Raw genomic sequence first — 14,941 nt, forward strand, 5'->3', positions numbered from 1 at the left:
TTAAACTGACAAAATCCCCAGGCTTTCTGAAGACTACTCTCCATGGATGTTGGGGAAAGGAGATAAATAAAACAATAAACAAGATAAAGTTATACATGATGTTGTTGAGCTAGAATACGAGGCAGGGAGTAGGGGTGCTGTATTGTATGGTGATGAGGAAAGACCTGACTGAGAAGGACACTTGCAGGGAGCATGGCGGGTTGAGTGGGTGGCCACAAAGCTATAGAGAGGGCTTCCAGTCAGAGGGAGCAGGGAGAGTGAAGACTCACTTTTTTTTCCTGTACCCTGGCAGGTACATCACTATTTTGCTGAAATGGAGAGGGTTTCCTTCATCCCAAGGTCAGCTTATGAAGTGGATGCTCCCACAAAATCAAAACACAGCAAACTAATAACAGCCCTTAGTTATCTTGGGTGTGTATGCAGAAGAAGACTGGGCTTCCATCTAGTCAAAAGTGACATCCAAGATCTATTTCTGCCCACACGACACTCACCTTTTTCCTCTTATTCACACCAGGGAGACAGTATGAGTGAGGGCCTCGCTCTGCACCTGCCATGTTGGGCGCAGCTATAGGATTTGCAGTGTATTTGCAGTGTGCCTGGGCATTGCCGGCCTGTTAGTTAGTCTTATTCCCTCACCCTCCCAACTTTCCAAAGTCCTACCAAGGACACAAGGTCCTGGAAGAGGCTGTTGCCCTGTTACTGCTTACAGAGAATCAGTAGTGGGGGGGAGTTACAATTGATTATTAATGTATGTTTTGTGCACACCACGCTGAGAACAGTGTGACTTCAGCAGTCTCCAACCCTCTGACTATGCACAGCGCCCAGCAGAGAAGCTGGTGCATAGTAGCCATTCAATAAATGCTTGACGAACGAAGAAATGGAGACAAGCGTTCAGTACCATACACGGAGGCACACGCAGGCACTCTGCTGCGTTCATTCCCGTGAACCTCACTCTGCTTCTCAGCCAGCAGGAGCCAGGGACACCCACAGAGCCAGCTTGGCAGAACCCTGACATCTCAGAAAGGAAACTCACCTCTCCTCTCCAGAGCACACTCCCCCGTGCCACCCGGTGTCTGTGGGTGCAACCGAGTGGCAGCCCACAGAGGGAGTGAGGGGGATTTTGCTGCAGGTTTAGCTTTGTTGGCATTTACATCAGTCACCCCTTTCCATAATTTTAAACTCTAGCTCAGCGTTCTCAGAGAAGACATAAATTATTAAACAAAAGAAAGCAACTCTGGCTTCAGATCAGATGGTAATAAGCCTCACCTAGTACAGCTCAAAGTCCCTTCGTGTGGCCTGTGTGGCAGTAGAAGAAGTTTAAGATTTGGCAGTGCCGCTCAGGTCCTGGCTGGTGTTACCTGTGGATGTGTCTAGCACTCACAAGGACTGCTGGAAACAGCTGGGGGCATGTCTCCCGTGTGTGAGGAAAGACAAGGGTGGGAGGGAACAGAGAAGCCACCTTTCGTGTCAGACCAAAGGGGGTTTGCACTGAGTGACTGACTGCACATGTTCTGTGTCTGATGTACATATATGTTGCTGATGTTTACTTCATGAAGTGGGTGTCACTACCGAGGCTCTACGGGTAAAGACATCAGGGCACGAAGACATTAAGTAACTAACTTGAAAGCACATGGTGGAAGGACTGGAATCGGGGCCCATCCTTTGTTAGCTGTCCCCTCATCACATGAAGCCCAACATAAAGGATGCCATTCGTTATGACAAACGGCCAAACTCGTGCATCCTGGAGCAGGGCTCTCAGCGTGTCCTGTACTGAGGCTCCTGCAAAGCAGTCCCCTTAGACATGTTCTTCATTAATCACCGGGAACGTTTAATGCCCCGTGTAATATATAATGCATGTGCTTATATAGTTAGAGAAAGAGAGAGAGCGCTTGGTGAACACACAACCAATTTCTGTTCCCACTGAAAACGTGTGAAGTAGAGCAAGACAGAGTTGTCATTCTGTGCTCCATCCACGGGCACTGGGAACGGCCCCGGAAACGGGCTCCAGATCACAGCATCTCACAGACATTTCTCCCTCCTGAAGTGGGAGAGGAGAGGCTTAGGGAAACTGAGAGCTTCCGGAAGGAAGCTGGGGGAAGACAAAATAGAAGAGGCTGGATCTGCCAGGATGAAGGATCCAGCTGGAGCTGGACCAGAACCCACCCACATCCCACAGAACCCTCCCTCCACATAGGTGTCTGCAACACATGCTGCTGCAGCACAAACCCCCAGGGAAATTGATCCAGTGTGCCCTTCCCCAGAAACACGCCAAGTCCGTGCCAGGGCAAACCGCTCCAGGGCAAGTGTGTCTTTGGCCTCTTCTTACAAACCCACCTATTTTACAAAGAGGAAGCTGACACACAGAAGATCACATGACCAAGGTCATAATGACCTCACTGAAGACAAAAGACCAAGAAGCCAAGCATCCTGATACCCTTTTCAGAATGATGACCCAGTTCAACCCTCGTGCATCTCAACTAAATTTAGATGCCCATCGAGACGAAGCCTGGTGCCCAGCTTACCAGGTGTTGCAGGTTACCTTCAGGAATCTACACATCTGTGCCAATAAGGACAGGTGCCCAAGATACCTGCCCCCAAAGAGAGCCAGGCAGAGATTTCATCATACAAATAAACACCAGGGCACAGGATTCCACTCCTGAAGCCCACACCAGTCATCTGAAGTGGATAATACCCAAAGCAGCTAGTTCAGAGTCTTAAAAAAAAAAAAAAACATACCTAAGAAGCTGCAAGAAGGCTTATCCCACAAGCATCAGCAGAAATGCCTCTTCTTCCAGAAAGCTCTCAACTCCCACCCCTGCTTGGTTCCAAATGAGCTCTCCTACCTCTCAAAACCTTCAGGCTTCATCCATCCTGGGGCACCATAAGGTCTTGTATGATCGTTGCTATTGAGTTCTCTTTCAGAAACCAGGTCTCTTTGTTATGTATGGTATTTTATGAACTCATACAGCCTAGAGCTATATTAACGTGTTCCCCTCCAATACCTAGCACTGAGCCTTGCCCACAGTGCACACTTAGTAAATATTTGTTGAATGAATATTCTTATGCAAAATCCATCATGGGAAATAGAAGATTAGAACTGATCCGACCAAATAGGGTTCAAAGAAGAGGAGCTTCAAGCATAGATATTTCTTCTAATTCCAAGAGTAAATCCCCCTCTTGGAATTCAGAGAGCGATAGGGGTTGTTGACACTGGAATATGGAAGAAGAAGACGTTGAATTAATCAGGTGTTAAACCAAAAATCTTTGTTTACCCAAGGGCCCCTCAGCCTGCACCAGACGCCTGTTGGGATGAAGTGCCTCACCTTCGCAGATATGTTTCTCACAGGAGGGTAGGAGGAGAGATATGGCTAAAATTCTCCATTTTAAAAAGTTAAAAAGACACCATCAGAAAGATATCCAGCACTTTCAGATCAGAAGGCAACTGGTCTGGCTGAAAATGGTAGAGGAAGAAAAAAAAGCAAGAGGCTACATTGACATGACCCTTGGCTGCGCAAGCAAAACGGAAAATCCAAGCCAGGAGAGCCAGGTGTGTTAAGAAGAAAAGCCTGCCTCCAAGGAGCCTAGGAAGATCTTCTGTACTTACCCGGAAAGACCACACACTTGTTACTGAAGAGAGTGTTCTTGGGCCCTGGTAACCTTCCAATAACCATTGTTGCCAACTGCTGTGCCCTTTGGTTCCCAAGCCACCTGCTTAGCATGACACCAGCCAGAAATTCCAGCTGCTCAACCCAGAATTATGGAAGTTCACACTAGCCAGGTGACTTTTGCGCCGGAAGAAAAAAGCCAGCTCCAATATTTCTCTTGGGAATCATGCCAAAAAGCAGCTGCCCAAATAACAAGCTACCCATCCAGCTCCAGCAAGACTTCCCTTCTCAGTGCCAAGGGTCACCTCCACTGCCAGGAAACAGACTGAAAAGCAAAGAGAAAAAGTCAGACAAAGGAAGCTACGAATGTTATTGAAGCTATATATTTCTCCCTTGGGAGTTTCAAACTTTCTGGGCTCTAGAGTCCTAGAGGTTTCTTCTGACTGAGGTGTCCTTCTCTCAGCCATTCCATAACCCTCTTGCTTTTGCAAAGCAGCTAAAATTGATCCAACAATCTCTATTCACCCAGGACTATTTGGGGCATTTGCAAGAACTGACTCATTTAATCAAAACAAAAAGAAAATTCTGTAAAGTAAGGAATACTAGCACTTCTAGACTATTTGTAGAGAAACTGAGGCCCTAGGAGGTTAACTCAGTCAAGATCACATGGCTCTGGAGCCCTCAGATTTATATACAACCCAGTTTTTGTTTTGTTTTGTTTTGTGTCTCTATATAGTTGTCGTAGATGCAGAACAACCAAATGAAAGGTGACTCGGCACCTGCTAGGTGAAAATTAGGACTGGATGTGGGGGCAGGTGCCATCCGGAAGAGGGAGTCGGGACTGACTGCCTTTCACTCCATGAAGAGGTACCTATTATGGAACATGGATTGAGAAACTACTGGGCCACGGTGCTAAGGAGGGTGTTCTGTGCAACAAAAAGAGGATAAATATGCATGCCCGCTTGAGTGCTTGCCTGACTTCATTTCCAGATTATGTCCCTTATATCTGGTTAGCATGGTAAATTAGGCCTTTAACTTCCTGCTAAGCCCTGTATCCAAAGTCTAAGGAGTAGGACACGAGCTGTCTACTGTACAGCTCTCCTAGACTGGCTCACTGCTTGACTCAGGTACCCTCAAACTTCTTACCATCAAAGAGGCCAATAGCTAGACCTCAGAGAAAGGGACCAAAGAAGCCAGATTTTAGTTTAGTCTTTGAGCATCTTGGGACGTGAAGATGCTGTGACTCATGCATGGTGAAGCCAACTCACATAGACTATAGGGTCCATCGGGAGGGAGTACCCAGTATCCTGTGGTAAGAAAAAGTGTGCTCTTGTATGCTCTTGCCCTCATGTATTTCTGCTTCCAAACAAGGAGTGTAAATTGTGGCTGACTGGGGATCTAGTTTATAACATTCTGGTTATATCTATGTCCACCTCAGGGATATGAGGATTAATGAATTATGGTCCTGTCATTGCTTCAAATACTTGCAGCCTAGGAGAAATAGATGTGCACAGTAGGCAGACAGAGGCAAACTGTGCACTGAAGATACAGAGGAGCTCATGATAGCTTTCAACCAAAAGAGGCTGAAAGCAGACTATAGAAAACCTTCCACATATTAGATGGCTTAGGCTTGTCTCTTAGCAGATAAGTGGGCACTCGGGTTACAAGCATTTACTTCTAAAGGTTCTTCCTCATCTCTCCCTTGAACTCTGGACTAGTAAAGCCCAGCTGTATGGATTTGCAACATCTCTACTTGTTATAATCACACACACACACATACACACACACACACACACACACACACACACACACACCTTAAGCCTGATATGTCCAAATCAAACCTGATATGTCTTGATTTTTCTCACCACACCTGCCCTCTTCCCACCTTTTGCTGCTTGAGTCAATAACCTGTTAGTCAAGTTTGACTTCTTTCAAACTCTCACATCTCACGACCATAAGCAAATTCTAATAGCTGTCATATAAAAATACATCCAGACTCCAACCACTTGGCACTACTATTTCCATGGCTACCTCCATGATCTTTTATCTACTGGATTTTGAGAGACTCTTATCTCCACGTAGAGTCCACCCCAGAGTCAGAGTGACCTTGAAAATTGTAAGCCAACACACTCAGCCACTCCTTGGCTCGACGCCTCTAAATAGTTTCTCCGCTCACTGGGAACAGAGGCCAGATTCCTTCCCTTGACCCAAGATCTGCATTCTCTGCTGCCACCTGCTCCCCTGCTTCACCACCCGCATGCTGCCCTCTTTGCTGTCACGCTCAGGCCAAGCACATTCTGCCTCCAGACACGTTACACTTACGGTGTTTGGTTTTGTTGTTTTCTTGGCCTGGTTTGTTTCTCTCTGAGTGCCTGCATGGCTCACCCTGTCACTTGACTCGCCTCCTGGTCACCAACTAAGCCTGGTCTCCTTGTGTTAGAAGAGGAGGAGGAAGAGGAGGAGGACTTCTAAAGAATAGCAACCCCATGCTTCTTGTTTTGCTTTTCTGATTTATTATGCCTTAGTCCTTTGCTTGCTTACATATCAAGTTCCTTCCTCCAGACTATGCATTCCATGACAGTGAAGACTTAGTCTGTTTTATTTGCAGACAACTCCTAAAGGCTAGAGAAGGAACAGGCATGAAGCCCATGCTGGGCTTACTTTTTTTAATGTCTAGCTCAAGAAGGTGAGTCAGAAATCCTCACCAAAGACCACCAAAGAGGTGCTTACCATGGTCCAAGACACCACTAAGAGAGTCCAGGTACCTGGAAACTGCTTATGCCATGTGCTAATAGTTGCATAAGCTAGGAATGACAGATCATGTCTCATAGCTTCAAGTCACAGAAGCCCCAACTTAAAAGGACCAGAACTTTTTTTTTTTTTTTGATTTTTCAAGACAGGGTTTCTCTGTAGCTTTTTGGTTCCTGTCCTGGAACTAGCTCTTCTAGACCAGGCTGGTCTCGAACTCACAGAGATCCACCTGCCTCTGCCTCCCGAGTGCTGGGATTAAAGGAGCGCACCACCACTGCCCGGCAAAGGACCAGAACTTCAATGGAACTCCTCATCTTCATCACAAGCACAGACACAAAGACTCCAGGGACAGTTACTTTAGTAATCCAACAATGACTGTGAGAGCCAAATTTCTTTTTCCTCTTTCCAGTTCACACATAGAGATAGGTTCACAGGGATCAGAGAGCAGATTTCTCCTTATGTACCATTGGCTGAGCTGGATCTCATGCCCAGGTCTAGCCAGTGTCTGGCAAGAGGACAGAACCAAAGAGCCTTGTGTGCCTAAACAGAATCAGGACTGGCTGTTTGTTTTGTTTTTATGTGAAAAAGGCAAGGGGTTCTGTTGCTGAATATAAAAGTTCTGAAAGGCAGGGCTGGATAAATGGCGCTGGGTTAAGAGCATGTACCATTCTTCCAGAAGACCAGAATCCAGTTCCAAACATCTACATGATGTAATTGACAATCTCCTCTAGCTCCACAGGGGTCCACAGAGATCTGATGTCTCCTGCCCCTCTGGATGGATGCACACATACACAAATAATCAAGTAATAAACTGGGCATGGAGTCATGTGCCGTTAATTTAGGAGGCAGAAACAGGTAAATCTCTATGATTCAAGGCCAGCCTAGTCTACATAGCCAATTCCATGCCAACCAGGGCTACACAGTGAGACCCTGTCTCAAAAATAAAATAAAATAAATCTTTTTTTATACCAGGAAGTGCTACCCTAATTGCTGGAACCTACAAATGTGATCTTAAGTGGCAAATAGGAATTTGTAGATTATTTTTTAATGAATGACAGTGGGCTTGGGTATGATTGGAGGAAACCTCGCCTAAGATGCACAAGGCCCCAGATCCACAGCACCACATGGAACCTCACTTAGTGGCAGGCCTGGCAGGCTCCTGTTAGGTGGAAACAGGAAAATCAGAAGTTCAAGGTAATCCTGAGCTTCATAGTGAGTTTGAGTCCAGACTGGGCTACATGAAACCCTGTCTTAAAAATAATGAATTAGTCAATTAATTAGTATTAATTAATTAAAATAAATTTACATTACGATGGGGAGATTATCTTGAATTAGCCAGATGAATCTTTGTAATAAAAAGCCCTTATGGGGGGCTTACAGGGAGAGGGAGACTTGATAGAGAAGAAAATGTTCTGGTGACCAAGCAGGACTAGCGTGACAGTCACAAAAGCCACCGATGGTGGACGAGGTGGGGAACCAACTGACTTCTGGAACCTCCAGCAAGATGCTCTCCACTGGTACCTTGATTTCAGCCCTCCAAGCCAGGCTCAGACAGCTGGCCTGCAGAACTGCAAGACAACAAACATGAGTCTTTGAGTTACAAAGTTCATGGCGTTGGTTTCAGCAGCAGCCAGAAACTAATACAGCTGCAGAGTCAGCAATGCCTACCTGTTATACACAGCAGCAGAGAGCCCTGCACCCTCCAGGAGAAGTAGTTTTGGTTTCCAAAATCAATATACACATGTATGAAATTATCAGGTAGTTTTGAAAAGCCACTGCAGCCCCCACACGGTCTCCTCCCCGGCACAAGGAGACACAGCCAGGCTGTACCGTTCTATTCCATGTGTCGTCTTTTCTAACAGCTGCTTTAGGAAATACTATTTTCAGACCTGACATACAGAAATCATCTTATTTTTTTAAGAACATTAACTTTTCTCTTTTTCTGTCCAATGGGAGGAGGAGAAAGAGAAAACTTCATGCCCTCGAGTCAAAATAATTACCTTCAGGACTCCTTCAGGACTTTAAGACGGCATTCCTGCTGCTGATGCTGGTCTGATCAAAGCCAGTCATGAATTAAGAATAAACCATAGCTCTCTATTCACTACTTCCTTAAATAATCTCTCTGCCTCTCTTCTTGGAGGAAGAAAAATAACATTAAAGCAAAGACTGGTTTTAACCATAATGATACTGTTTCACATTTATATTCTCAAAGAGCGTTGGTATCATTAGATAGCTAATGCAGATGACAGTCTCGCGCCGATACAGGTCAACACCGCTATTCTCTCCTAGCAACAGGGATCCAGGTGCTTAGGGATGCAGCAGTCACTCGTGAGCTTGTCAGCCATCAGTTCCAGAGCCAAAGCCGAAAACAGTGGACGAGTAGAATCTCAGTTCCTTCCCACATATGTGAAGCAGGAGAGACCAATGTCCTGTGCAAAAAAAAAAATGAAATTTATTAACTAGTGACAGGATTGAGATGGAGTGTTCCCATTCTTTACGAGAGATAAAACCATAAGACGGGCACAGAAGAACAGACCCAAATGCTGGGCTGTGTCACCGTGACAGCAAGTCCTGCAGGAATAGGGGAAGAAGAGACGTGTCTGTACAGAGCCTCGTGGGGATTTGCAGGTGGGGTAGGGTTGCTTCCTTCCAGATTTCACTGCAACTTGGGTTCTCATAGATCGCAGAAGCACTCTGTGGTACACAGTTGGAGCACATATGTGGTCTAAAGACAGACAGCAACTACATGCTCAGCAGAGCAGAACACATTAGATAGTGGTAAATCGGGCCTCTGGGCACCTCTGGACTGCGACTGACCTGAATTTAAGACTGTCCTAGGCATTACTACAAACCTATGACCCAGCCTGGATCCCTGCTGTCCACAAACAACACAGACAAGCTCTTGTTAGCCTTAAAGGATCTTATTTACTGAACCCAGTGAATCCATTTAAACAGTCCACTGACTCAATTTGGGCGAACCTGTGATATCAGTAGCACGTTTCAGGAAAATGGATATGAGTTAATTTGGTGGTCCAGACTCTGGGATTTCAGAGACCACTGAAAAAGCCACCCGCCTCCTAAAAGCGCGAGGAAGGTTTGGGAATTAACAGAATTCTAAGGACTATATTGTGATGGCACTTGACAAAAGAAAAGGCAAACTATTGTCTTTTAGAGAACTGAGACAAGTTCTTTAAAAAGAGGGCTTTCAAATAAAAAGACCCGATTTCCGAATCCTCAGCTCTGCAAAAAAGTCGCATGTTGTCCTTACTTCTCTGTTACTGCAGGTAGTGGAAACGTCACTTCATTCCGGCACCAGCTGCAGGCCTACACTTGTGATCTCTGGGACACACGATCCTTACCATCTCTCCCAGCAGTTTGTGCACTAGATCCCACCCTCCATCTTACCTGCATTCACAGATGCAGGGAAGGCCATGCAACCGACACACCTGCTCTGCTCCTTGAGGTCACGCTGGCTGTTTCTGTGGAAGACAGTCTCTGGGGGAAAACATTTCATCTGCCTCGCTCTTTACGCATTCATTCAGTCATTCATTCATTCACTATTTGAGAAGTACCTACTACATATCAGAGATTCTATTAGAAACTGGAAAAGCAACAAGGGATTTGCAAGCAAGCCCTACAGACATACAGAGTGTTAAACAAAGAACCAAGGTGCAGGGAGTCATGCATATTACAGAGACAACAGCACTGGACGGGAAATGAGCATGACGGGGGGCTGGGGTACAGGAAGGATGGAACAGTGTGCACAGGCTGCGCCCACTGAAACGCTCATCTTTCATTGTACATCCCCTGGTAGCGATGCTGACAGCCGGCATATCTTGGGATAAGGCAGACAATGATACATCCCACTGTTCTAATTCTAGAACTGCTATGCCACCTCATTAATATGGGAAAATGTGTTAAAAAGCTGCTGATAAACAGCTGCACAGAGGCAGAAATAGTGACTCCCATCACATTTGCAAGCTTTATTGGCTCTCCAACATGGCATAAGAGGCGAAGCTTTGCCTGCATGTATAAACGGGGTAATTTGCTGTAATGCTCCAGTTTATTGGTAGACGTTTTGCCATATCATGTCTCCCCAAGCACAGTTTAAGGACACTTCTGATTTACACAGTTCTGTAAACTGCCTCTTTCTTAGGACCGTCATGCCGACTGAAACAATTAGTCTCACATCCCAATCTCTTTATGAAACAGAAGACTGTCTAGCTTCCACCCATCCTACAAGCCCTAGTAAGTAAATTTCTACTCATTCAGAGGATATTTGATTAAGAAATTAGCTACGAGTTATGTATAAATCACGGCAAGTTGACTGAGGCAACAAGAAAGGGTATTTCTTCTTTCACAAGGAAAACTAGATTTTGTCCTAATCCAAGACCAGACCCGGAGTTACCAAAAAGGTTTGAATGAAATACCGCTGCCAGAGCAGGTATTCAAAGCTGGCGGGCACAAGCCCCCAACAACAGAAGCAAAATCCCAACTTTCCTTACCTGGGCATGGCTCTGCTCTGTATTTCTCCAGCTACATGAGGAAGAGTCCACGGAAGCTCAATTCCAATTACCTCCCTTCTCCCCAGCCTCCGTCCTTTCTGATGACAGATTGATGGCCTCCTCGGGTACCTCCTGAGTGCAATCCACGACAGAGGACAGCAACATTGAACTCACAGAATTGATTTCCACTGGGTCCCTGTTTAGGCCGGGCCTGTGGAGGCGATTTTCATTACTGACCTACTCTTGACCCCCTCCCCCTGAGGAATTATAGCCCGTTGGGGAACCTTCTCTGCTAGATAAATATTAAACTGTTTTCTGTTTGGCACCAGGTGGCAGCTGCTCCCTTCCTTCTGGGTTGGGGATTATGTATTTGTGTAATTTTTTTATTATGTTTGTTTTCTTGGCAGATGGCTTATTATTGGGGTTGCATGGGAAGAGAGGAAGGTGTAACTCCAGGGGCACGTTTTGCTAAATTAGAGGCAGGTAGGGCAGAAAAGAAGGGATTCTTTTAACAAATAGAAGCCAAAACTGTATAATTTAACTAAATGTGAAGAGCCTGGGAGCCTACAATTATCCAAACAATGCTTTGAAAGGGCGACTTAGAGACAAAATTTTCCTTGAAGACACATTTAGGCAATTCTCCTGGTGGATGCTTCTCCAGATTTCCCAGTTCTGACCTCACCCCATCTCCTAGAGGAATGGCGGAACAAGCTCTGGGTCTGTGTCCTCATCTCCTGAGAACGTGACACTTTCCTGGCAGCACCAGGGGATGGGGTCTCAGAACTGCCAATATAGCATCAAGTTAGAGCCCTTGGTATAAAATTTGACCTAATTAAGACACTATGGGCAAAGCATTCCGATAGCAATTACATGGGCTGTAAAGGGGTAAAGTACCTTTTAAAACCAAGAAATGCTTCTGCCAGAAATAAGGGCCCTGAAGGGTCAAATGAGGAGCTGTGAGTGCAGGACATCACTTGCCTTGACCTTCAACAGGGCACTTCCATCACCTGCCCTGAGAGCTGTCAGCTGGGAACCTCAAAGCCGACCAGAGCTCCTGCATCCCAAGACCGCTCCCATCTCCCTAAAGGGCAGTGCCTCGGAAGCTGCAACAGTCCTTTTAGCCCGTGGTCCCGACCTCTCTTACAGAGCCTTTTGTTCATTTGTGTGTTTTGTAGGAGACTTACATCATTTTCCAAAGATTGAGAAGAGCGAGAATGTAGTGACGAGAGGGTGCCACCAGATTACCTCTAGGCCAGATCTAAGGTGTGGCTATTTTCACACAAACATTCATGAGGTTCTAGTTTGGGAAAGTCATTCATTCTTGACGGTTTTGAATACTGAGCTGGTATTAGACATAGGTTCTGTGCAAGGAATTGTGTTTATCATTTCTGTCCCCGCCACTGAGAAGTCACAAGAATAATGGGAAAGGTGAATATCCATATTAACACTTGAGGTAATGAGCACTGTCTCTTATCAGCCAAACAAAAAGAGGGGTTTGGAGAATCACTCTACCGGAGGCAGCACAAACCTGGGGACAGAGGTCAGTGGTCCTGCTAGGATGTTCAAGACTCCTACCTCAAAACAAGAGGGAAAGCATGAACTTGGAAGGTGAGCTGCACAAGCTTCGTCTGTGATCTTGGAGGAGATACTGAAGCTTTCTGTGCCCTTAACTCCTCATCTACAAACAGAGGCTCCAACACTGAATTGTCTTAAGGACCCCAGATGAGTGTCTGCAGGGCCCCAAGCATGTGCCTGCCCAGCTCCATTGCTAGCTGTGAAATGCTGGGCCAGTTATCTGAATTCTATGCCCTGGCTTCTTCAAAATGCTCACCTCATTACATCCTTAAGAGAAGTTAATGAATAGACACATGTAAACTCTTCCAGCGGTATCTAGCATAATATCTTAGTTACTATCATTGATGTTTTATTTTCACAAACATATCCTCGGTGATATAAGAAAAAACGATCTTTTCATTTCAATTGATGTTCTCACATTCAAAGGAAAAGGCCATTAGTTAGGAAATCAAAACTTTAATTAAGAAGATTTAGGAAAATTGATTAAACTCTCCAGGCCATAGGGTTTTTTATCAATAAAGTTTCATCCTCCAGAACCTTCCTGATAAACTCTATCCCTGACAGGTAGAGTCAGGAGCAGCCATGACACATGGTCCCTGGAGCAACACACCTTGATTTGAACTTGACCAGTCAGTCTCCAGTTTGACTGTGAGTTCTGTGAAAACCAGGCTTGGGTCTCACCTATGTATCCACTAAGGTGTCCCATATAAATGCCTATTGAATAAGTAAAGTCCAAGCATCTCCCTGAGATTCAATTAATTCTCTGAATCTGGAAGTCATCTCATGCTTACTGTACCTTCCTCAGGACTCCAGAATCAGCTTCCAGAAAGAAAACAGGAATGCAAGCAATTCTTTTTTTTAGGGATTTAATGTCAAAGACCTTCAAGTTGTAAGCTGCTGCAGTGCGTTTGAAAATTAATTTGATTTGAATAATACAAGAAAAAGTATCTGGGTTTCAGCTCAGGTTCTGAATTTCTGTATATTATAATAATGATTAATGCCATAATTATACTGGAGACTTAGGGAGCAGGGTTCTTGTTCTTGTCCAAAAAGAGAATTTGGAAAACCACAGAAAGAGATTAGGACCATATGGCTCCTATTGTTCTCAGTTCTTGGGCATTTATTCAAATACCTAAAAAAGTAGGAATGTAATCTTGAGGCACCAAACTCAAATTATTCCCACAAAGCCTAGGCTGTTTGGATGCTCACCTTACTAGACCTGGATGGAGGTGGGTGGTCCTTGGACTTACCACAGGGCAGGGAACCCTGATTGTTCTTCGGGCTGACGAGGGAGGGGGACTTGATTGGGAGAGGGGGAGGGAAATGGGAGGCAGTGGCGGGGAGGATGCAGAAATCTTAAATAAATAAATAAATAAATAAATAAATAAATAAATAAATAAAAATTATTCTCACAACAGGTCAATGAGGTTTCTTTGTGATCCCAAGTCACGACTGTAGTAGAATACGAAAGCAATACAATTGTGTATTTCTTTATCTCTTAAATTCAAAACCAGTTCCTAAAACTCAGACAGTGTTTAAAAAATAAGGCCTTTGATAGCCAAGAAACTGGTTTCAGAAACATGAATCATTAGCTAAAGATTGTTGGCCAGAATTCGAATCCTTGACACAGTATCTGTTATTTCCTGTTCTGGTGAGACTCTGCGGATGTTGCTATGGAATAATGTGGTTTGAAGATGTCCCCCAAGGGTTCATATGTTAGAAGCTTAGTCCTGAGTATGGTGAGACAGGAAGTGATGGAGTCACTAAGAGGAAGATCCGGTGGGGATCAGTTACGTCACTGTGGGTGCCACCTTAGAAGACATTAGGGTAGTTTCCATGGGACTTGGTTAGTTCCCTCAATAAGTAAGAGTTGTTATTTAAGGTGTGGAGGCAGGAAGATACAAAATTTGGATCAAGCCAGGACAACATAGCAATTTCAAGAACAAGTGGACTAAATAATTAGATCCTGTCTCATGGATAAATAAATACATAAAGAAAAATAAATTTTAATAAGAATTCTTATAAAGAGTGATGCTGGCCCCTCTTCCAGCTGCCATGCCATTTCTCAGCATGACCTCTCTCCATGTTAAATACACTACAGCCCAAAGCCATCTGCCACACGGTGACCCAAATAAAGCCCTCACCAGAAGTTAATGGGGCTACTGACCTTTTCTTTTCTTTGTGTATTACTGTCTTCCGTTTATTTATTACAGCAACAGAAAGCAAACAAATACAGGCATCTTCATGATAGCAGCCACTTGGAAGATGCTCCAGGGAGAGGCTCTGTCTTCTGGATGAATGTATCTTAAAAACAAAACTTAACTATGAAGAGGGGAAATAAAAGAGGCTGGGGTGGAGGGTAGGCAGAAAGAGATGCCTCCTGAAAGTTGCTTCATGGGATGGTACCCATGAATCTGCATGGACCCAAAATCCCCTACAGAGAAACTCTACAGACGAACTCACGGTTTCCCTCCTCTAAAATCTGTGCAGGATGGAGGGAAACAA

The sequence above is a fragment of the Microtus oregoni genome, unplaced genomic scaffold, assembly GCF_018167655.1.
Source record: "Microtus oregoni isolate MIOR12 unplaced genomic scaffold, Mior012 000013F_ref0000133, whole genome shotgun sequence".
Classification (NCBI taxonomy): domain Eukaryota; kingdom Metazoa; phylum Chordata; class Mammalia; order Rodentia; family Cricetidae; genus Microtus; species Microtus oregoni.